Below are 23739 nucleotides of genomic sequence, written 5' to 3' on the forward strand. Positions count from 1 at the left end.
AAGCTTGAGGTAGTTTCGGTGGCGCTATCAAAATAGTACCAAGAAAAAGAACTGCGGCGCCTGTATAGGGTGCATCACCGCAGGTATTATAGCAGTGAAGCCAGCTTTCGAACTTAATAAGAGTGGCATCCTGGGAATGTTGGTACTGCATAGCAAAAAGATAATTGCTCAAAAAAGGGAGAAACGGACGAAGTACAGAACGGACACACACCGGTGGTCGGTGGAAGGGTCAATCCAGTTTTCTGACCTTCGCCTCACCTTCAGTAATGGCCATACATGTTGGTCCTATGAGCCGCCAGCCTATAAGCCACTTTTGCCATACACGTCGGCCCTTTCTAAACTTGTAAAGCGGGCCGCAGACACTTTGTGCGTTAAAAATGCTTTAAGAAAGTCTAGCTGCCACTCAATTGGCGCAAGCTTTGAGCAACAAAGCGAACGTCTGTCTTTGGCAGGGTACCCTAAGCCAGTGCTGGTGTCGGTAGCGGAACGAATTCTGAGAGAGACGAGACCTAGCGCTCAACAAACAGCAGAAGGTGTCGCATCCGGCAGTCACCCAAAAGTTGGTGTAGTTCTCTACATACACCGGGTATCCCACAACTTAAAAAATATTGCATATAAAGCTAACATCAAGGTGGTTTTGTCGGCGCCCAACAAGCTTGGGAAGCTGAGTAAATTCACGAACCCCAATCGCCCCACCCCTGAAAAGTGCAACAAGAGGCACCGGAAGAGGTTTGTTGCCAGTGCGAGCCGGGCAGTGTACAACCTGCCGCTCAACTGTCACAGGCAGTACATTGGTCAGACCGAGCGCTGCCTGAATGACCGGTTACGCGAACACAGCTACAACATTAAACCTGGCACTGGTGGGTTCTTGGCTGCGCATTGTTTAAGATGCGGCTGTAAACCGATGTTTGAGAAGTATACGATTTTATCCCGTGGCCGGACGCAACTTTTGCGAGAAATTACAGAGAGAAAACGAGAGAGATAACACTTTATTTAACCAAGGGTTAGCTGAGGCGATTGTGAGGCGACAGCAAGACTCGGAGATAATTGTGTCGGCACGCTTGCGCTCACCGGAAAGGAATGGGTTTTCTTGTCCGCCGCTTCGCCGGGCGTCTAACCTCTGTTTATGCCGACGCCTGCGCGTTCGTCCCTGGTGAGGTTTATAAAGCTCACACAGCGCCACAACAAATGTAGTGCGAAGTTTGAGCCGTGTGTGTGCGTTCTTTACTTCGTCCGTGTCTCCCCTTTTATGCACAATTTCATTTTTGCCGGCTTTCGAGCCTGTTCGAGTGTAAGCACAAGGGGCGCATGCGTGCGGGCCTCTTACTACAGCATTTCAAAAGCGCTAGTATTTTTGGGATTCGAAAATGCAAAAAAGAACAGCAGAGCTGCGGGTCGGCCAAGCTTGTTTCCCCGTAGGATTCGCTATCAGTGCGGAGGACACACTGGAACAGCTTCACAAAATCCGGCTGCACATTTTGGCCTCACCGCTCAGCACTTAGCCTAGCCTACACTGTAAACGCAAACTAGCCGGAAATGGAGTTTTAATCAAGTAATGTGCCCTGAAAAGTACCTATAGCAAAAAATGTACTCCCTAGGCATGATCTAAAGAAGTGGACGAACCTCCACGGTAGTACCTTTGCCCATCCGGGTAGCAAAAGGGAGGATTTAGAACGACTTTACACCATTTGTGAGATGGCGTTCGGTTCCTTGTATACTACCACGTCCACAATAAACGCCCTATCTGAGGTAATCATCTCAAGCGGGCGGTCGCCATGTTAGTCTTCTGTTGTCTCCGTGCACCAGCACTTCAACCGTGCCCTAATGCTAATTAGAACGAGTAAGCAGGACGCAACGGTTGCACGCAGCTACAAAACCAATACCGTACGTATACCCGTATAGATGCTTCAACCAGCGCGATCACAGGCAGAGAGCGCGGCCGTGTTGTCTCAATCTGTTTATTTTGGCGATAGGTGGTGTCAAACTCTGCTGCTAACGAAGAGGCAGTTCTCGCCGTTGCAAACAATTGCAACGTTCATCTGCTTCGCTTGCTTGCGCATACATAGACGATTTAAATTCCCGTGCCAGCGCGCCAACGCACCCGACTGCAGCGACTCAACTTGCCCTGGCGGCACGACTGGCTGCCCGGATGTATACAACGACGCAGCACGGCCGGTGACTCGGCGCGGCCGGAGCTTCAAGCCTCGCCTTGGGCCGTCGTTTTTTCTTATTTGTGAAGGACTAGTAGTGCCATTTGGTGGAAAGATTTTCATGTGCCCCTGTCACACGAGGAACGGCCGCAAACAGCATTTGGATACGGCGACAGGTGTGGACAGCTCGCTGGTAAGTGGTCTTTCATCAGTCGATGCGTTTGTCAAACGTTTGGATAGGGTTAACAGCGAAGTACCCGGGTACCCGTGCCGCTCACCGCTCGTACGCGCACGGGCAAAGAAAAAAGCGCACACTCGTATTATTTTACTTGTTTGTGGGTTTTGGGGTATGCGTTCGCATTCTTTTGTAGGCTGGTTTGTAACAGGGCATTCGAGGTAAAATCGTTTGTCGCGCGCGGCGTCGTTTCAAAGCAACGTGACGGTTACTTCGTGCTGGCGAAAATCAGCGCAGTCAGACGGAAGCGGTAAGGAAGGTAGAGAGGTCGGGGAAGAGGGCGCTAATATATAAAAGAAAGCGTAATGCAAGACGAGAAATATAACACAACCCGCCTGCATTTCTCCGAACTTCAGGACAGAGCCGCACACGGGTACGTTGTCACAAACTCGAGCGTACGACGTCTAAAAGTACCGTATATTTTTTTTTTGCATTTTTCAACGTGACCTGAGCCACTTATCTTCTCATTGCCGCGCATGCAGACCTGATTGTGTCCCTGTGTTTGAGCGCACAGCCATCCTTTTGCGACATAAGAACCAGTAAACGCGAGAAATTGTAGAAGCCAGCCACATCAGAAAAGCTGGTTCCGAATGTGTCAGTCATCCCTCTATCGCCCTGCTTAATCGAGAAGTCGCATATTTAGACGCACATTGAGCGCTATTTCGGTGCTTCTGGGAATGCGTGTTGGGGGTGGGAGGGGGGTCTTAATCCATGTATGATGCGGTTAGCTTTGCTGATTTTTCGCCTTTCGTGCGCCTCAAAGTTCGTTTTGTGGTTTTGTTGTTACGGTTTTTTAGTATTTTCGGCTGAGTGCGCCGAGAACTGTGACGCATTGGGGGCGCGGCAATTGGGCGCTTGGGCATATAAAGCTTTGAATTGTGCAATAATAAACTAGTTGCGAGTGTGCGCTTGTGCCGTCTTCATGTGTTCTTGTCCTCGTTAATTTGCGCGCAGTTTATTTTTCGCAATGCATAATTACCAACTCGCAACCCTTTTACAGATCCTATACTCCGTAAAAATGAGTTGCCTGTCCTTTTAGGTACGGCAAAATCTCGCGCAGCGCATCATTCTGCCAGGGGCCCGTATCCTAATGTCAATGCACACACTATGAAAGCAGCTTGCACTTAATGCGTCACATTGTCTGCTGATAAGCATTTTAGATTCGCCCCTCTCATCATCATTCACTTCGTGGAGATGGCGGGATTTTCTTTCATAGCTTGTTGTCACTGCAGTAATTAATAGCAGAATCAGTCCTACAAATCACAGAAACGGTTCGTTTCACGTTACACACTAACACACTTTGCACCACACGGAGGAACAATCGGTTGCAGTGATGAGGCATAAGGGTAACTTGTTGTTAAAGGGTCATTGAAGACAACCAGCAAATTGATTTCAAACGGAAGTCGGACCTCCGCATAGCCATTTCAGCATTGATTTAGTGCCAAGATTCCTTAAGTGCTGAGAAATCGCTGTTCAACTGCTCATCAAGCGTGACGCAAACAGTATACAAGCAACTGAATACAACATTACCACGTACCAAGCAGTTTGGTCAGTTCCGGTCAAATCGCTCATGCTTCCCCAAACTCCCCTGTCATTTGCCGTTCGAGACCACTAAGCAAAATGTTTCTCCGTTGGACCTGTGATCAGTATTTACGCTTCACTGAAGAAGAACATTGGCCTTTTGAGGCCTCGCAAGTTTTGGCGTCGAACGATTTTCTCATGCGTAGCTCGCATGCTCCCTTGGAAAGCGGTACTGCCACCCCAAGTATGGACGAGTAGCACCATCCAGCGGCAGCCAAGAAAGAAGTTGTGCGCGTCAGGCCACTTAAGCCCTTCCGGTGAAAACGTGTTTTTGCTAGTTTCAACCTTATTTAAAAAAAAAATGCCAGGTGTAAGAGGGGTATAATAGTGTTCCCCGTGAGCTAATCTATCAACCTAGAGAGACTTGCATTTTAACTTCACTGTCATTTAAAGTTGTGCTCGAGTATATTGTGCGGAAGTAATATCTTTTTATTGCTGCAAAAGCCACGATGGTTAATGTACTGGCACTTGGTTTTATGAAGCCTTTGCATTCCGAATTTAAGTACTGAAATTCGCAGGGAACCTGGCATAACAATTTTATTACTGTGCCGAATTATTAAGTTCGTTTAACCATAGTGTCTGTTTTGAATTTTACATGTGGGGCATTTTTTTTTCTTTTTTGCTTTTTCAGGTAGATGTTCCTTTGACTCCCTGCCTGCATTCCGCGAAAGGGGAAATTAGCCTCCGCATCGATGGCCAGAGTGTCTTGACTGCATCATCTTTACTGGGAGGACTGTGTAGTCTGTTTGCATCGTTCTGGGTTTTCAACATTCAATATCCCAAGAAGGCACACAGAGCTCTAACGTTTGTGGAACATGCCTTTTTGGACCTTGCCAGCACCAAACCACGTGTGAAGGATTTAGAACTAATTAACTTTTATCGCATCAATATCCCTCACCAATATTTTATTTGTTTTCAATCCTGTAATCATTGGATAGTAGTTTAAAGAATTTCGTATTATGTTTCTGACGTTTTCTTTTTTTTTTTACTGAACAGGGGATATTTGATGGGCCCTTCTGTATGCTGATAATACAGCTATCTTTTAGTGAAGCAATAATATTAACCAACTAATATAACTTGAAACAATTATCTAAATAATGTTGGCAACTGGTGTCAAATGAATCAACTCAAAATTATCGGAAAAACACGAATTACATGGCTTTTTCTTCTCACTCTGAAGAAGCTGTCGCGATACCACCCATTCTGTTCTATATACTTGCAATTAACCCCTCAGACTGGGTCACTTTTCTTGGCGCATTTGTATCTTTATCAAAACGCACTGGTATTTTCCGCAGCATATTTCTCGTTCTTTATATTACTCATTTATCCATAGCCATCTCATTGCTGTCTGTCTCCTACATCATTTATCTCTTGTGCCTTTACCATCTACAAAATGCTCGTTACCTTTCAATATCAAATCGTTACACAGCTCTCGCACATTTCACCACCAATTGAAAAAAAATTTTGTTGTTGTAAACCACTGCAATCATTTTTTTTCACTTTGTGTACTGAGTACTGATGCGTACTGATAAGTACTCACGCGTTCTCAATCCTCTAGTATTATATAATGATGTCACTTACCATGCCGTTGTGTTTGTGCCTATATTTTTTTCGCGTATTTCCAGTTCTTGTAGTAATATTGTTTCTACAGTTTGTTCAACTAGCACACAGATCGCTCATTTCACCAACTGAATTTTTTTTGTTGTTGTAAACCACTGCAACCATTTTTTTCACTTTGTGTACTGAGTGCTGATGCGTTCTGATAAGTTCTGATAAGTACTGACGCGTTCTTGATCCGCTATTATTATATAATGATTTCACTTACCATGTGGTTGTGTTTGCGCCTATCTTTGTTTTTCGCGTATTTCCAGTTCTTGTAGTAATATTAATTCTACGGTTTGTTCAACTAGCATTCTATTGCTGTCTTCCATTCCTAACTGGCGTGTTTTTAGCAATTTACCATTTTTGCTTTCTTATAGGAGGTCGCCCTAAGTTTTTATTTCGGAGCCTCCTTGTGTACACCATATACCATGTAAACTTGTATGCGAAAGTTCGTTTGAAATAAACCTGAAACCGAGCAAAACCGTGTGAAATCAGTACTCCCGCAGGGAACTAGAAACTCTCCCTTGTGGCCTTGAAAAAACTCCTTTCGGAAGGCCTACAAAACCGCCCCAGCTTTGCAAAACTCCATTCAAAAGAAATATATGCTTCCCTTGAACCTCCTAAAAACTCCCCTCGCGAGGCCTACAAAACGTAAAACTCCATGCAAAAGAAGTAAATGCTTCCCTTGAACCTCCTCAAAACGCCCCTAAAATAACATAAGTACTTCCCAAGGGAGCCATAATAAGCTCCTATTCAACCGCCTAAAAAGTCCATAAACATCACTTAAAAACGCCTTGAGGAAGTAAAGAATACTCCATTTTGATCTCCTTAAATTCTCCCTAACATTTCTTAACACTCCCTAACTACCTCCTTTCTATCACCTAAAAACACCCTGTTTTGAGGAGGTAAACAAAACCTCCCTGTTCCATGTAGTAAAAAAAACTCCTACAAGGAGGATCACTAGAGGACAGGCGAAAAAGAACCTCTAGGGAGTATATGGGTGGAAAAAAAGTTTAGAGTGTAGCAAGAACATCGCAAAACCTAAGAAAACTTCGTGAAGCCTAGCGAAAAACGTGACAAAACTTAGCAACACCGTTTGAAGCTAGGTCAGCCCCCAGCTCCGCTGGTTTTTTTTTTTTTTTTTTTTTTTCAACTGAACACTTATTTCACATCCTTTCAATGCCCTACAAAAAGCCAAGGGTGTAGTGGTCGGTAGACACCCTTTTAGCCACACAAATATAGTTTTCTTAATTTTAAAAGTTCAAATTGATGTTTCGCGTGCTAAAGCTAAACTTCGGCCATGAGGCACACCGTATATGGAAAAGAGGGATCATTACAGACGAATGTTTTTTTTTTTTGCTTTAGAACATTTCTTACGGGGTGGAGAGGAGGGCATGAGGGGATATCTTGTACTTCACAGTGCAATTATACATTCAAGAATGGCGTTCATCAACCAAAAGCTGAACACCTTTTCCACACCATTTCAACACCCTACGAAAAACCGAGGGTGTTGAAGTTGGTTAACACCTTTTTTTCCACGTAAAAAGGGTGTATAGCTGCGAAAAGGGTGGTGATATTAAAAAAAATATGTGGTTGATCCCTCTTCCATGGGAACCTGTAAAACACGAAAGTGAAATGTGCCTTCACAGGGGCAGTTGAATGTTCATTGTGCATCGATATGAACTTGCACATCGCTATTTATATTTCGTCGGTATGGCACCGTTATGCGCATCAAGCTTAGACATGGATTGCACGCGCTGGAGCATTGCGTAAATCCGACTGAAACCAAAAGCGCTCGCAAACCGTCCGTGCGAAGGAAACCACACGGGTTGTCAGCGAATCGTTTGGTGAACGAAAGGAGCAGCGGATCGTGCCACGAGCGCGACATACCCAAGTCGGCGTCGATCTTACACCGCGGTCGTTGGCTTAGAGGCTTGTATACGCAGGTTACGCTGCGCGTCCCGCGTAGACGTACACACTAAACTTTTTTACGCCCTTTTGGCCAAAAAAGGTGTAAAATAATTGAAAAAAGGGTGTTGGGAGGCCCTCACACCCTTTTTCTTGAATCTCCACACCCTTTTTCGTAGCTCTCCACCCTTTTTGCGTGAAAAAAAGGGTGTTGACCAACCTCAACACCCTGTTTTTAGGAAGGGTGTTGAAAGGGTGTGGGAAAGGTGTTCAGCTCTTCATTGATTGAGGCCATGCATGCAATATAATTTCAAAAAGACATCCCATTGCACCATCCTCCCAACCTCGTTAAAAATGTTCAAAAGAAAAAAAACAAAGCTGCCAAATTCAATAAAAAGCATCGGCAGCACCGACGTTGAAACAGGAAAAAATATCAGCCCTTGCTTGTTACGACTTCGACAGAATAACACTCCCCCTCCCACTTTTTGTTTTCTACAGCCTTGCACGGAGCACAGCACAGCCTTGAACTGTGACATCTGTATCATCATTCCGTCGTTCCCTGTTCCTCTCCTGCCCCACCAGCACAATCATAGCCCTCTCTGACAACAGTCATTCTCGTCACTCAGTGGAGTTATAATGTACTAGCAATCACAATTTTATTCCATTCTTATTGTTAGCGACCGTAAATATTGTGTACAAATGCAATAAACAGACCACATAGTTTCTCCTGCAGAAACAACGTTGGAGAACAAGGCAGATATCAAAAGAAAACAAAAGTTGGGGAGGTAGGGGCATGAAATCGGGCGCTAAATAAACAGACGCCAAATAATAATACGATTACTTACACTAGAACACTGCCAAATTTCATTGCGCAGTGTTATCTTACTATCTGCTGCTTTTTTTAACGTTCAAATCGAGCGCCAAAAGCTTCAGTTCGCGTTTTGTGTTTGTAAACTTTAAATATCTAAGCTTCTTTATTATAATACACACAATAAATAATAAACCTAAAGATTATGTTATATTTAGTAAAAGAGGCAATTATTTATTGTTGTCGTTTTAATTTGTTTACGCAACTCCCTGCCAACGGCCGATTCCCTGAGTACGGCGCGCGGCGGCGTGGCCGGATTCCGGAACAGATACCCCGTGACCCGTCTTACGTGTTTACAGTGGTGTGCGCATAGGGTGTGCGGTTAAACAAGTGCAGTTATTATGATTAATTGGGCACCTCGTCGTCTTCGGTTGTGTCTGTCGTGTTCGACTTCGCGATGGAGTATTTGAGAACAACTTTGCCACCTGAAGACGGCTAATTTCGTTGGCGCTTGCCTCTGAACGTCGCTCGCTCTTCTGCGTCGGCTCCTCTCGGTAAGCTGTCTCGTCACATTTGCCGCCTTTCTTGTCACTGGATGTCGTTTGTAGCTGTCATCGCCGCTTTAAGGATTCGTTAACAGGAGCACGCGTGTGTGAATTGTTTAACTGAACTGGCGAGGTTGAACCTAGAGGGCTCGTCTCTAGAAAGGCGATGTGCGAAAGATTGTGGTGCTTGCATTGAGCGCTAAACGCACTGGCGCTCAGTAACGCCGTGGCGCTCAGTAACGTTTCCCATTCCGCAGCACTATATTGAACAGCTTCAGAGTTCACCACTGCGAACCACGTCTTACGCGTAGTTTATCAGAACACGGGCGGCTACTCCTCTAAACTGTGCTGCGCAGCGTTTTCGGCTTCATTGATCACCGCAGTCGTTTGTGCCGTGTTGGGAATTGCGAGGGAGAATCGTTTGCGAGCGAATGTGCGCGCCTCGCAAGCTTCGTTGCGTTTGCGGCGAGCCACCTCACCATGTGTACGGTGCCGCGGTACGCGGGCAGTGATTTTGGCTGAATGTTGTGTTGCCCGAGACGTAACATTCGTGCACCTAATCATTTCCATTCTTGCATGTGTGGTAATCATGTGTCATCCCGTTTTAGACCTCTGGACGGTCTGAGCGCATCACGTCCCTCCATTCAACCGGACAAGAGCCACAAGCATTGTCAACAGTGTTTGGCCGCCAGAACGTAAGTTTTCAAACACAGTTTTGGTAGCACAGTGGGCTATCATACTTGAATATTGTTCGATCACTTGTATGTACAAGTTCTCTCCCCCGTAACAATTATTGGTGTTTCATGCATAACCTAACATGTAGGCGCTCAATGGCAACCTTTATTGTTAATTTCGGAAAACTCAAAGTTTCACCAAAATCATAATGTGGGCGTAGCAGTTAATCACCATGTATACGAACTTCCTGGTGTTAGTCATGTTTACGGTGAAGCCATATTTCTTAGGTGGTGACACAAAAATGTTATTACCTTTGTAGTTTAGTCTTCGATAAAGCCTTACCAGTTCTGTTTTCAGCTATTTTTTGGATGTTTATCATGTGAATTGACAGTCCTTGCAGTCCACTTTTTCAAATAGTTATGTAACTGCCTGTACCATTTAAACATGCCTGATTGGGGTTCTGAAGGCTGCGATTTACGCACGCTAGTGCTGTACCGCCAATAAACAAACATCCTTCCACAAAGAAAAAGATTTGAAAAATGTAAAGTATCCGCAGCATTATTCTTAACTGGAACATGCTAATTGTTAGGCCTGGGGCTTTTCCTAAAAGCACTGTGGATGTTATGAGAGAGGAAAACCACTCAAACACATCTGCCAAGGCCGTTGCTGCTCCAAGATGCGTGCAAGCATTGAGTCTTCTGAGCAATACATTACACCCTTTTTTTTAAACAACCGACGTGCATGCTGAACGTACTCCTGATTGGGCGTTTGCCAGGCGCAAGGAATTTTTTTTCGGGGGGGGGGGGGGGGGGGGGGAGCCGTGGTCGACCAAAAGATGGGACGGGGAAATATGTAGGCAAGGCATCTTGCGCGTTGTTTTGCAAACGATGCTTGAAATAACTGACTTTAACATGCGATTTGTGTATGCTCAACGCTAACTGTAAAGCCCACCTTAAAGGAGCCATGAAGAGAAAATGCAAGTTGGTTTTATTCGAAAGATTTCGTGTTTTATAGTGCCCCCAGCACTTGTCTGGATACAAACGGTGCTTTATTCACTGAGAAATTAAACAATTCAGGTTAAAATTTTGATTTTCCCGCTCAATCGTGCGTTTTCGTGGTCCCAAATGACATCACAAAAACCGACCGCTCTGCAGCCTAGAGTACCTTCATTCACGCATCCGCCGTACAGGGCAGAGACACGTATATGCTGGCGCCGCCATTTTCGGTTGCTCGCTCGCCGCCGAAGCAAGTCATTGTGTCAAAACCGCGCTAAAATTATCGCCGCAACGCGGTTTACTGAAGAAGTTTGAATCATATTGTCTGTTTCGCGTTGCTAGGTCTCGTGGGAAACGAAAAGAATAACGCGTTGAGCCTGTTGGCCCAATTGCGGCGGCACGGGACCGTTCAAAGGTTGTCTCCACCCTGAACAGCGGTGTTGGTTTGTTCCCGCGTTTTTTTTACGTTCTGTAACCTAAATGGCGCCACCATACCGTGGCAAGCGTTAGGTTTGTTTTTGCCCGCATTTAAATCTGGCTTGTTTTTGTTCTGGGAGAAAATATTCGTTCCCTGAAACAGTGCTCGCTCGACAAATGGGGTCACGTAAGACACCATTGCTTGCGTCAATCGGCCAGTGTCGTCTGAGACAACCCCAAGCCCCGCAGTGCTGTGCACAGCTAAACCAAGCATGCTGTGCGCAGTACGAACAGCAGAACGCATCAGTACTTCTATGTTTACATGTGCTTTCGTAACTTCCACTGTTTGTCCCATCATTCTTATTGCTTTGTAAAGAATGTGCCCTAAATTTAAGCGCAAATCGCTCATTCGTCTAGTTTGTAAGCTCTACCTAATTGGCGTCTGCTTCTGCCAGCCTCCGCCAATCGCAGAGCTTACCTCATGTGACATTATAGGTTCTGTTGCGGGAAATGAGCTGGTGGGTCGCATGACCATTCCCGTTTTTCCTAATTATGTAGCTTATTTGAGCGAAGTCTACGTTAAAAGTGGTGTCAGTATGATTCTAACGAGACAATCTTTTGAATGAACCAAACTTGTGTTTTCTCTTCATGGCTCCTTTAAGGAGCTTAGATGGTGATGATAATTAGGATCACCTAAATTCCCGTTCGCTGGTCTATGGGCAGACCACGGGCGAATCATTCGTCCGCAGAGCAGGTGGTTAGGCGGACCCGCGCTCGTGAGCGTGATCATGAGTGCGCTCGTGAGTGGCGCGCGGTCCCCGAAGTTCGTCGGGAGGAAGTGGAGGCCAACACTGAATGTTTGCTATCAAGATTCTCGTGTTTTAGATTTTCCTTTAGAAAAGGGACTGTTAAGTTTTCTTGTCAGCTATGAAGTACAGTCGAGCACGATTTGAAGGTTATCGCGCCAGCATCGAGCGGCCAAGCATGCCACCAGCCCACGCTTTCGTTTCGGAACCATGAAAATCGAGATTTCGCACTCTTCGCTCCCTTGTTGGCTGTTCCATGATACAACAATGGCCCGCACGACTGACTTGCCACCCTTTGGGTTTCAAGCTGTACATTCGTTGTTATCAAGCACAGACTTGGACTTTGTTGCCCTTTATTACGCCGACGATAACGAAACTTGCATGAAATATTTGCTAAAGCTGGTGTTCTTTCTGCTTCGTTTGAAAGAGTAGCTTTCACGCGACAACCATCGAATCGCAGTGGACTGTACATGCGGCGCATTCGTATATTATGGCGGTGAAGCTAACAAACGTGCGTCTTCGTCCTTAAGTAATCGCCTTTTGTTATTTTTTGTGCTAGTAACGTGAGTAGTACACTTGCGCTAAGCAGAACATCTTATTGCACTGCTGTTGAATGTTGAGCTTGTTGCACGTTTCTTAAATTTCATTATATTTCTATCTGTTAAATCGAAACAGACATGGCTTCAGTAAAATTCCGGTTAAGCAAATACAGAATGCTGATTCTAACCAAGAGGGAGGTCAAGGAAACAGTGGAATAGTGCCAAAAAAACAAAGCTCCGCAAAAAGGAGAATTGTGTAGTTTTGTTGATGTGGAGGAAATACAACATGGGCAGAGCAATGCTTTTTATGCAGCAGAAATTATGGATCTGCAATAGTCAATGAAATGCGATGTCAGTAGAAAAATAAACATATCAAGGATTGATAGTTGACTGAAGAAAATACAGCGACATGCTCTGTCATGTGATTATACTTTGTACCAGTGTAAAGACAAGGAATGACACGCTCCCGACCACATGTAAGCCTATATGCGGCTTTTCCTGCTGTTCTGCCATTCCCCGGCCGTGCTGTTCCGCCATTGAAACAGTGGGGCTGTTTTGATCGGCTCGCGGCAGGTTCCCGGTGCTTGTCGGTGTATCCGGCGCGAAATGCAGCCGGGCTGTATATATTGACAGGTACAGCATCTGGAGCGGGCGCAGGGATCAGACGTTGACATAGCCCTTGTTTTCAGCTTTATGTGAGCAAGAATGTCCTTAAAACTGCAGGTAACTTCAGGCGGTTTTTCAGGCTGCCTAAACCGCACCCCAGCCTTGGCATAAAACATTATGAAGAAGGGGGGGGGAGCACTTGGACCCCCCCCCCCGGCTACGCTCTTGGCGTGTGCTTATTCTTTCTTGCATCCACCACATTCGAGTCGTCACGTTGAATTGGGAATGCTGGAATCCAGCATATGCTGGCAAGATACGAGAGCTTGAACACAACCCACTTGCCCGCAATGAGTTTTCAAAGATCACCACCTGAAGGTACTGAAGTGAGATGTAAGCATTGCCTGAAAACCATTCCAGATAAGGGTACGAAATCATAGTTATGGGCCTTTCTCGCCCATTTACGTGTTTTGAACAAAAAAAGTGCCATTTAAAGGTAACACGTCGTTCCCTGCCGATTTCTGATGCCTGATTAAGTTTGTGGGCATAAATGTAGCAGCTTTCTCACATGTCTAACGTGTATGCGGGCTTGTTAGGAGTGAAGTAGGTAAAAATTGAAAGGTTTGATTGTAGTTGTGTATAGATTACCTACATTGTTTTCATTCCTAGAAAAGAAAAATTGAGGTAACCCTGCCAATCGTTCGGCATTGCTGCATTTTATTATGCTTGTATGATTCGTAGAACCTGCAGGAGTTCAGCTGCTTGTTAAAGGAGGAATAAACAGTGGTACAAAAAGAAGAGCATCTACTAAATAAAAATCTTCACAATCGCAGGATGCCAACGGTCCACCTACCAACTTGCGTCCTCCATTGTTTCTGCTGGCTGGAGCGGCGCATGGAGCATTTTTCAGCTTCTCGAAGTTTGTGATCAAGCGGTGCCCCAAGTGAAGGATGCCGCAGACGGATCTTCTGTTTTAATGCCACAATTTCATGTGCTGAGCACTTACTCGTAAGGCATTTTAAATATTCATCATCCCAGAGGGTATGTTACCTTCGTCTTGGGTGGAATGTGGCTGCAATCAGGTTATTTGTGACAGAAACAAGTGAACCACGTGGGGAGAGTCATTGAGGCCTTGTTGATTGCGCATGCTTCTGAAATAACGTTTTCATTCAGCTGAATACTTTCTAAATATTATAATTTGTGAACAAAATATGATAAAAGTCATGATTAGTTGTACTAAAGTGCAGGAAAGAAATGCCAGCACATGTTTTAAGAGCCTCTTATATTTCAGGTCATTGGCTGGTGAGCAATAAAACAGAACTCAAAATTGTTTAAAGTGAAATCAAATATTTGTTGTCACCAGTGCATGACCCGTAGTAAAAGCTATCTGGTGTCCCAATTTCAAATGAGACAGGAAATGCCAAAAAATAAGGAAATAAACAAGACAGCTTGCTACAATAAACCAATTCAAAGAATTGCTCAATGTCCATAAAGTGGTTGCTTGCTACAATAAACCAATTCAAAGAATTGCTCAATGTCTATAAAGTGGTGATTCAGGCGGATTAGTTCGGTGTTGATGAAATACAAGCAGGCACTCGCCTGGTCAAAAACAAATAAACAAATAAAGACATTTTGGGGCCCCTACTGGTCCCTTGATCACAATGAAAGGGGGGTGAAAGGTCTCGATTATTTATAGGTTCGGTGGCGCAGAGTGCGCATGTGTATCTCGGGGAGATTACCCCGCGACCGGTTAATCGTGTTTTTAGTTGGTTGAATATGCACTGATTCTAAAAGTAGTGTCGACAGGCGCTTCTCTGATGCGATTATGCTTGCGGAATCCCAATTGATGACGTGGTCAGTAGCCAGGTGATGATCCGCCAAGGCATTTCAGCTTACATTGCCCTTTTTGACATCGTTCTGGTGCTATTGAATTCTTCTTTTAAAAATTTCCAGTGAACTATGTAGGATGCATCGCTATCCTTGCATGGAATTTTGTAGGCAACTCCGGGGAATCTTGATTTTTCTAAAGGGTCCTTCACGCGTACCAGCTTCTGCTTAAGCCTGTTCGTTGGCACGTGTGCAGTTTTAACGCCATATGTGCCAAACACCCTGGCAAGAGCTTCACTGATGCCTTGCGTGTAGGGGACGGCAGCGCGTTTTTGCCTGTCTTCTTCAGGAACCCTTTCGGAGGAGGCAACTGAAGCCCGCAATTGTTGCGTCCTCACAAGCTTTGAAGGGTAGCCGTTACTGCGAAGGTCCTTCCTTACCACGGCTAGCTCTTGCTTGCGCAGACCAGGCTCAGAGCAGATTCGTGATGCGCGTGAGAAGAGTGCAGCGGCGACGGAGCGTTTTTGGCCTATAGGATGCGCAGAGTCGAACCCCAGGTATCTACCCGTGTGGGTCGGCTTTCGATACACAGTGGTTGTAAATCCTTTGGCCGACCGTCTCACAAGTACGTCGAGGAAGGCGATCTGTCCATTATTTTCCTGTTCCATGGTGAACTGGTTGCTTGGAACACAAGAGTTTAGATGCTCAATTAAAGGCATTACGTCTCGGCGGTGGACCACACAAAAACAGTCGTCTACTTAGGAGACAAAGATCTTGGGGCCGTCTTGTACGAACATAGCGCAGAATTTTCTAGAGCCTCTAAGGCAATATTCGCACAGACTGCTGAAATGGAATCTCCCATCGCTGTTCCAAACTGCTGCTTGTAACATTATACGTTGAAAACAAAACGTGTTCTGCAGGCCAAATTCCAGGCAAAATTACGCGGTCCGGAGTTGCAAGGATCTACTCGAGAACGATGCATCTCTGCCTTCACGTTCGCCAATTGGACGCAAGACTTATATTGTCTCCTGGAATTTGGCCTGCAGAACACATATATTTTGTTTTCAACAGACCAGCGGTTTCGAACAGGGATGGGAGCTTCCGTTTCAGCAGTCTGTGCAAATATTGCCTTAGAGGCTCTAGAAAATTCTGCGCTATACTCGTACAAGACGGCCCCAAGATGTTTGTCTGGTACGTAGACGACTGTTTTTGTGTGATCCACCGCCGAGACGTAATGCCTTTATTTGAGCATCTAAACTCTTGTGCTCCAAGCATCCAGTTCACCATGGAACAGGAAAATAATGGACAGATCACCTTCTTCGACGTACTTGTGAGACGGTCGGCCAAAGGATTTACAACCAGTGTGTATCGAAAGCCGACCCACACGAGTAGATACCTGGGGTTCGACTCTGCGCATCCTATAGGCCAAAAACGCTCCGTCGCCGCTGCACTCTTATCACGCGCATCACGAATCTGCTCTGAGCCTGGTCTGCGCAAGCAAGAGCTAGCCGTGGTAAGGAAGGACCTTCGCAGCAATGGCTACCCTTCAAAGCTTGTGAGGACGCAACAATTGCGGGCTTCAGTTGCCTCCCCCGAAAGGGTTCCTGAAAAATACAGGCAAAACCGCGCTGCCGTCCTCTACACGCAAGGCATCAGTGAAGCTCTTGCAAGGGTGTCTGGCACATATGGCGTTAAAATTGCACACGTGCCAACGAACAGGCTTAATCAGAAGCTGGTACGCGTGAAGGACCCTTTAGAAAAATCCAGATTCCCCGGTGTTGCCTACAAAATTCCATGCAAGGATTGCGACGCATCCTACATAGGTGAAATCGAGAGCATGATGGAATCCCGTCTGGCCGGGAGGGTACATTAGGAACGAAAAAGAGACGCCGACCAGTCCAAAAAAAACGCACTGACGTTTGGGCTTCCAGCACGGAAGCCTTGTTCACAATAAATGCATCACCAGAAGTGGGTCGTTTAAGTGGGCTTCTATAATCGCTGCAAAGAGCGTGAGTAGATCGGGTTTAGATTTCCGTCGTTACGATTGACTGTGTTAGATGTGGTCTGAATGATTAGTGATTCCAAATGTAGCCGTGATGGTCACTTTTTCTGTAGCGACGATTCTTGCATTGTCCCAATCAATCTTGTGGTCATTCACGATGGCGTGTTTGGCTAAAGCATTGTTGCGGACGCTTTTATTCTTTACTTCACGTGCGTGCTGCTGCCGATGATTCTTATAATTTCCTGATTCCCCGATATACACGCCGCTGCAGTCTGCACAAGGTATCTCGTATACCACACCTGGGAAGCGCTCCTTGTGCAAGCGGTCCTTGACTCTCACGAGCTCATGGCGCATCTTTTTGGCTGGAACGTGGGCCACCTGCACGTCATATTCCCGTAGAATACGTGCCAAACATTTACTTGTTCCTGGAAGGTAATGCACAGGAGCTCGCTTCATCGGGGCAGGAGGCACGTCCAGTTGTCCCCGTCGTGTCAGTTGGCGTTCTGTTGTGTTTATAATGTGCCTCGGGTAACCGCAGCTAGCCAGGTCGTCCCGTACCTTTGCCGTGTCCACCGCCGCATCCTCGGGCTTCGAGCACGATCTTTTCGCACGCTGCAGTAGCGTGCTAACAACAGCCGTCTTGCGGGATGAGGGGTGCACGGAGTTGAAGTTCAGGTAGCGGTCTGTGTGCGTTTCCTTGCGGTACACGCTGAAACGTAGCCTCTGGCCCTGCCGAGACTCGAGGACGTCCAGGAAGGGAAGTTTGCCATCGGCCCCCTCTTCTGACGTGAACTGAATGGCACGTTCCATACTGTTGAGGTGGGCCAGCAAGCTGTTCGCCGCGTCTTTCTGAACGACGCCGAAACAATCGTCGACGTAACGCAAGAACACTTTTGGTTGAGGGGCAAAGGAGGCTAGCGCGCGTGCTTCCAGCGCTTCCATGGTCAGGTTCGCCGCCGTGACCGAAATAGCGGCACCCATTGGAGTCTCCTGCCTTTGCTTGTAAAAATGGCCTATAAAGACGAAGTACGTATTGTTCAGGCAAAAATCTAGAAGCCTGCGTAGTTCTGGCTCATCCATCGGTGATCTCTTGGGCGTTTGATCAGCCTCGAGAGCAGCGGTGCATAGGTTGACAGCCAGGTCAATCGGAATGCTCGTGAAAAGGGACTTCACGTCGAAGGACACCATCAAGTCGTCTTTCTCGATCACGGTGTTGCGAGTCTTCTCGACAAAAATCGAAAGAATTACGAATGTGAGTGGTCCCTTTACCGACGAGCGGAGCCAGAACTTGGTGCAGGGCCACCTGTCGAAGTTCCTGCACCAAGTTCTGGCGCCGCTCGTACCTGAACTTCAACTCCGTGCACCCCGCTTACCGCAAGACGGCTGTTGTTAGAACGCTACTGCAGCGTGCGAAAAGATTGTGCTCGAAGCCCGAGGATGCGGCGGTGGACACGGCAAAGGTACGGGACGACCTGGCTAGCTGCGGTTACCCTAGGCACTTTAAAAACGCAACGGAACGCCAACTGCCCCGATGAAGTGAGCTCCTGTGCCCTACCTTCCAGGAACAAGTGAATGTTTGGCACGTATCCTACGGGAATATGACGTGCAGGTGGCCCACGTTCCAGCCAAAAAGATGCGCCATGAGCTCGTGAGAGTCGAGGACCGCTTGCCCAAGGAGCGCTTCCCCGGTGTGGTATACGAGATACCTTGTGCAGACTGCAGTGGCGTGTATATCGGGGAATCAGGAAATTATAAGAATCGTCTGCAGCAGTAGGCACGTGACGTAAAGAATAAAAGCGTCCGCAACAATGCTTTAGCCGAACACGCCGTCGTGAATGACCACAAGATCGATTGGGACAATGCAAGAATCGTCGCTACAGAAAAAGTGACAGCATCACGGCTACATCTGCAATCACTAATCATTCAGACCACATCTAACGCAGTCAATCGTAACGACGGAAATCTAAACCCGATCTACGCACGCTCTTTGCAGCGATTATTTAAGCCCACTTAAACGACCCACTTCTGGTGATGCATTTATTGTGAACAAGGCTTCCGTGCTGAAAGCCCAAACGTCAGTACGTTTTGTTTGGACTGGTCGGCGTCTCTTTTTCGTTCCTAATCCTACATAGGTGAAACTGGAAATTTTTAAAAGAATTCAATAGCACCAGAACGATGTCAAAAAAGGCAATGCAAGCTGAATTGCCTCGGCGGATCATCACCTGGCTACTGACCACTCCATCGATTAGGACTCCGCAAGCATAATCGCATCAGAGAAGCGCCTGTCAACACGACTACTTTTAGAATCAGAGCATATTCAACCAACTAAAAACACGATTAACCGGTAGCGGGGTAATCTCCCCGAGATATACATGCGCAATCTGCGCCACCGAACCTATAGATAGTCGCGACCTTTCACCCCCTCTTCATTGTGAACAAGGGGCCAGTAGGGGCCCCAAGGCGTCTTTATTTATTTGTTTTTGACCAGGTGAGTGCCTGCTTGTATTTCTTCAATGAATCACCCTCCCCTGACGAGTTTTCGTCGAACCTTGGACTCTGTTAGGTGTCAGTGGGTTTACACAGCCAACTTGTGGGGACGCACATAAGCTCTTAACAAATGAGCTGCGTAGTGGCTATGCACTAGCCATGGTTTTTATTAGTTGCCTTGATGTATATGATCTTCTGTCGCAGTGTTTTAGGTAGCTCACTCGCACATTATTCCTTTGTTTTTGGACATTGTGGAGTGTCCAATGGATATTCGTTCTATTTCTGATTTTTATTGCAACTGTAAATATGTCAGGAGTCCCGTACTGTGTGCATGAAGGCAGCCTAAATAAAAAAATTGGCTGCCTTGTCTTTGCTTAGAGGGGCCATGCAGACAACACACAAGTTTGATTCATTCGACAGATTGCCTCGTTAGAATCATACGGACACCATTTTTAGCTGCACTTCACTCGAATAAGCTATATAATTAGGAAAAAGGGAATGGCCATGCGACCCACTAGCTCATTTCCCACAGCAGTACCTATGATGTCATATGTCCCCAGCTGTGCGATTGGCTGAGGCCGGCAAAAGCAAACGCAAATTGGGCAGGCCTTATAAGCATGCCGAATGAGCTATTTGCGCTTAAATTTAATGCATATTCATTTTACAGCAGTAAAACTGGGGCAGTAAACAATGAAAGTTACGAAAATACGCGTACACATACAAGTACCGATGCGCACTGCTGTTGGTACGGCGTGCACTATGCTTGTTTTAGCTGCACAGCACTCCGCCGCTTTGGAGTTGGCTTGCACGGCCCTGGCCGATTGGCATAGGCGATGTTGTCTTACGTGACCCTGTTTGTCGAGGATACCTCATGTTTCACAAAACCATTACTTTCTACAGTAACGAAAACAAGCCAGGTGCAGACGCGGTCAAAAACAAAGCAATGGCAAACAACGGTTTGGGGATGAGTATGGTAGCTCCACCTGGGAGGACTGATGGCTAGCAAGGCTGCAGACCCGAGTGACGCAGTAGTTTGTTTGATTACATGCACTTATGGCTTCATTGCTGACATCCCAAAAACACACGATATGGTGGGAGAATCAGACTTTTAACCTAAATTAATTTCTCAGTGAATGCAGCATCATTTGCTGAAGCGGTGGGGCACTATAAAACAGGAAATATTTCGAACGAAGCGAACTTCTATGTTGTCCGAATGGCCCCTTTAATGCACTGTATTGTATTTTTGGTTCCTGTAGTGATGTCACCATGAAGGAACCGTAGTAGACAAAGTTAATGTTAGCGCTTTACCATGCATTTTATTTTGTGTTTGATGGAAACAAATATAATACTCTAACCAAGGACTTTATCCGAAGCGTTCCCAACGTTTCGGAACCTACTTGGCTCCTTCATTAGAACTGTCTATGTTTGACCAAGAGCCATAGTTCTACATATAAACAATTTTTTTGTTTGCTGCAGCGGATCAGAGGCTAGGGCACAAATAGGGGGTAGAACAGCTAGATATCTGTTCATCTTTCGCCGGCTTGCTTTGGTGTGACAACTGTATCTAGTTGTCAATTCCAATTTGTTGTGGTCAGTTTTTCTCAACTAAATTGTAGCTTTTTTAAATATTATGGAAGGTTTTGTGGGCCTAAAGGGTTGCCGCATTGCATGTTTGGCCTATGTAGCGTTGAAAGCGGATATTTTGCTTCGAAGTGGAATGTAGGCCTAGCATCATGGTCCTGTGGTTGCTGCTCACTTTCATTCATGCCATTATTTTTTATATTATCACTTAAAATTAAAAGTTAACCAATCTGCTGTCGTTTTAATTTTGTCACCTGCTTTATACTTTCTTTTTTTTCAACTGTCTGTAAGGAGTGACAATTCGTCTTTTTATGATACCAAGGCATCGAACTGTGCTAGTTGGTACATGTTTGAATGGATGAAAAACCAGTGGAAAACACAGGGTACGGAAGAGAACGACGGGATAAGCTTGTCCTGTTGTTCTCTTTTAACTGTGTCCTGTGTTTACCGCTGGTTTTTCATCCATTCAATTTTCATGAATTTGTTCAACAGTGATTAGTTTAAGTGCTCAAGCAATTTTTGGCTTGAAGGTTCCCTGTAGCATTTATATAAGTGCTCTCTGCTCTTTTTTTACCCAAGACACCATTACCAGCCTTAATGAGATTGTCTTTTGTAGACATGAAGTTGAAATAAATATTTGTTTGCATTGCTTTGCATATTTTGAAAGAATTGCTTGCTCACTTTCTTTCAACCCTGTTTCTTAATCCTGCTTAAAGCATTTTTCCATGTTTATTTTTTTTCAGAACCAGGAAGGGTGCTCATCCTCGGTTCTTGCTGAAGCACCAGTATCTGTACTTTACACGTGAGCTTTGAACACACAGTAATTATGGTATGAAACATTTTACCAGTATTAGCTTGCTTTGTAGATGTCAAAGCTCTCGACAGTGTAGTACATTGTCTGGTGTAGTGCACAATCTCTCTATAACAGCACCCGCTGGGTGCTGTTGTAGAGAATAATTTTGTGGCTATAATACTTGAGATTATTTTAAAATGTACATCAAATACTAGTAAGAATAGCTCTCTAAATTGGTGGCCATTTTCCTGGTGGAGGCAGAAAGTGAAAATACCCATGTGTGGAGATTTAAGTCCACAATAAATATCCCAAAGTTGCCAAAGCTAATCCAGAGCCCTCCTCGCGGTGCACTTAATATCCCATGTGCAGCTTTGTGTAAAAACAGCCAGAAATGTATGATCAATTTAAATTGATTTTAATGTTTCTAAATTCAAGTATTCTAGTTTAAGCTGCCTTATTTAGTAAAATATTTTCTAACAATTGCATAGCTACAAAAGGTTTGCAGAAAAGCTTTCATTGGTTATGCACCTTCTCAGCGAAACAAAAATGTCATTAAGAAAAGCAGAAAAAACCTAAATATGGCAAGTAGCAACAGTAAAGCTGCTAATAAAAAAGATGCTAAACGTTTTATTGATAATATTGCTGATTTTACTTCTAGTCAACTCTTAAAAGGGCTATAGACGGGTTTGATGGTTCCCATGACGCACCTCGTAATACTAGACGAAACTAATGGGCACTGGCTGTTGGCTTTTCATTTGCAACATCGAAAAATGACCCCACATCCACCAGCAGGGACATAATGCAAGGCACCATGCACAAGCTAGACTCATGATAAAATACTGCTATAACAACAATGTCATCACATTTCAACCAGGGAACCCATATGCATTGTTCTGTGATGTTTACAGTTCTTGGTATTGCTATGTGGGGTCATTTTTCATGAAGCAAAAAGAATAATGTAAAATAAAATAAGTGGCAGTGGGGACCCAACTTTTATGGGTAGAATAAAGCCACAGTACGTAGGGGAGTATACATATTGTATTTGGTCTGCCTTAATATTGAGCTTTTCTGCTCAGCTCAAGAATAAGGCACTAAACATTGCGAGTAGCTACCGTGATTGGAAGTTTGATGAAATGCTGAGAAGCCAAGGGTTTTAAGGTTCGAAGAACTTTTGTGCAGTTGATTTGTTGCACGCCTTCTTGCTTTCACTGCATAACACGTTTATGCTGTGCAGTGAAGCTCGAAGGATGTGCGCTGCAGTATAGCAAAATGAACATAAAATTGAATTTTTAACACCGTTTCGACTAATCAACATCCTCCAATGATACAACTTCTGTACTGCGATTTGGCTGTAATATAAGACTTTATAAATGGATGTTTCAAAAATCGGTGGGTCAGAAAGTTCAAGTAAATTATCAGCTGACATTGAGCTTTAATGGAATGTCTCATAGAACGGAGCTTGGAAAGCACGAATGTTTCATACCGTAATTGTGTGTCATACTGTGCCATATGTGGCTGCACACCTGCAGCGCCATTTGTGAACCGAGGATGATGCACCCTTTTTGTACCCCTTTAGGTGGGTGCTTTTGCAGGAAAAGCTCCTACCTATGATATTTTGGGCAGAAAAGGGTGCTCCTGCGGCGAAAGAATCCAAGCACCCTAAAGGGTGTGCTTGGATTCTGGCGGTACTTGTCCGTGCTAAGCGCATGATATGGTTTGGACATTCCAAGCTCTACCCCGCCGAACGCAAAGTAATGCCTTGACTCCAACGCGAGTGCTTTTAATAACAACTTTGATGACACCACTGTTGAGAATCGGTTGAAACGGAGCAGGCGACGCACGTCGGTGTTATATTTTTCTTCGGCGTGCGGCCGCAGTGGCACGAGCCGTGCGATCAGCCATGTTCGTGGCTATTTTAGTGTTGCCAAACGAAGAAATTGACAGCTAAACTTTTCAATGAATACCGGCTATAGGATGGGTCAAAGGTAAATGTTCTTTATAGTTCAGACTGCTGTGTCCACCTCATTGCATTCGGAGGGAAGGAAGTTCATAATTGCTTGTATCTTAATATTTGGTATGTGCTTGGCTGTAAAGTTTTAAGAGAAGTTGCCAAAATGTTTATTAATAGACACCTCAATCATAGTTTATGGTTGTGAATTAGTTTTAGTCTCAGGATTCATGCACA

At 45.2% G+C, this 23739-nt stretch overlaps 1 protein-coding gene and 1 long non-coding RNA gene across 2 annotated transcripts in view; one reads left to right on the forward strand and one right to left on the reverse strand.

Annotated features, from left to right (window-relative positions):
* Positions 1-23739, reverse strand: part of LOC144144314 (uncharacterized) — a 68469-nt gene that overhangs the window by 41038 nt on the left and 3692 nt on the right. The window lies entirely within an intron of this gene.
* On the forward strand, positions 8625-15419 carry LOC144144313 (uncharacterized). The gene is made up of 3 exons (XR_013317214.1): positions 8625-8838; positions 9438-9524; positions 13698-15419. It is a non-coding gene; the product is annotated as an uncharacterized LOC144144313 (long non-coding RNA).

The sequence above is a fragment of the Haemaphysalis longicornis genome, unplaced genomic scaffold (genome assembly GCF_048455015.1).
Source record: "Haemaphysalis longicornis isolate Haplotype H1 unplaced genomic scaffold, Haemaphysalis longicornis Haplotype H1 scaffold_7, whole genome shotgun sequence".
NCBI lineage: Eukaryota > Metazoa > Arthropoda > Arachnida > Ixodida > Ixodidae > Haemaphysalis > Haemaphysalis longicornis.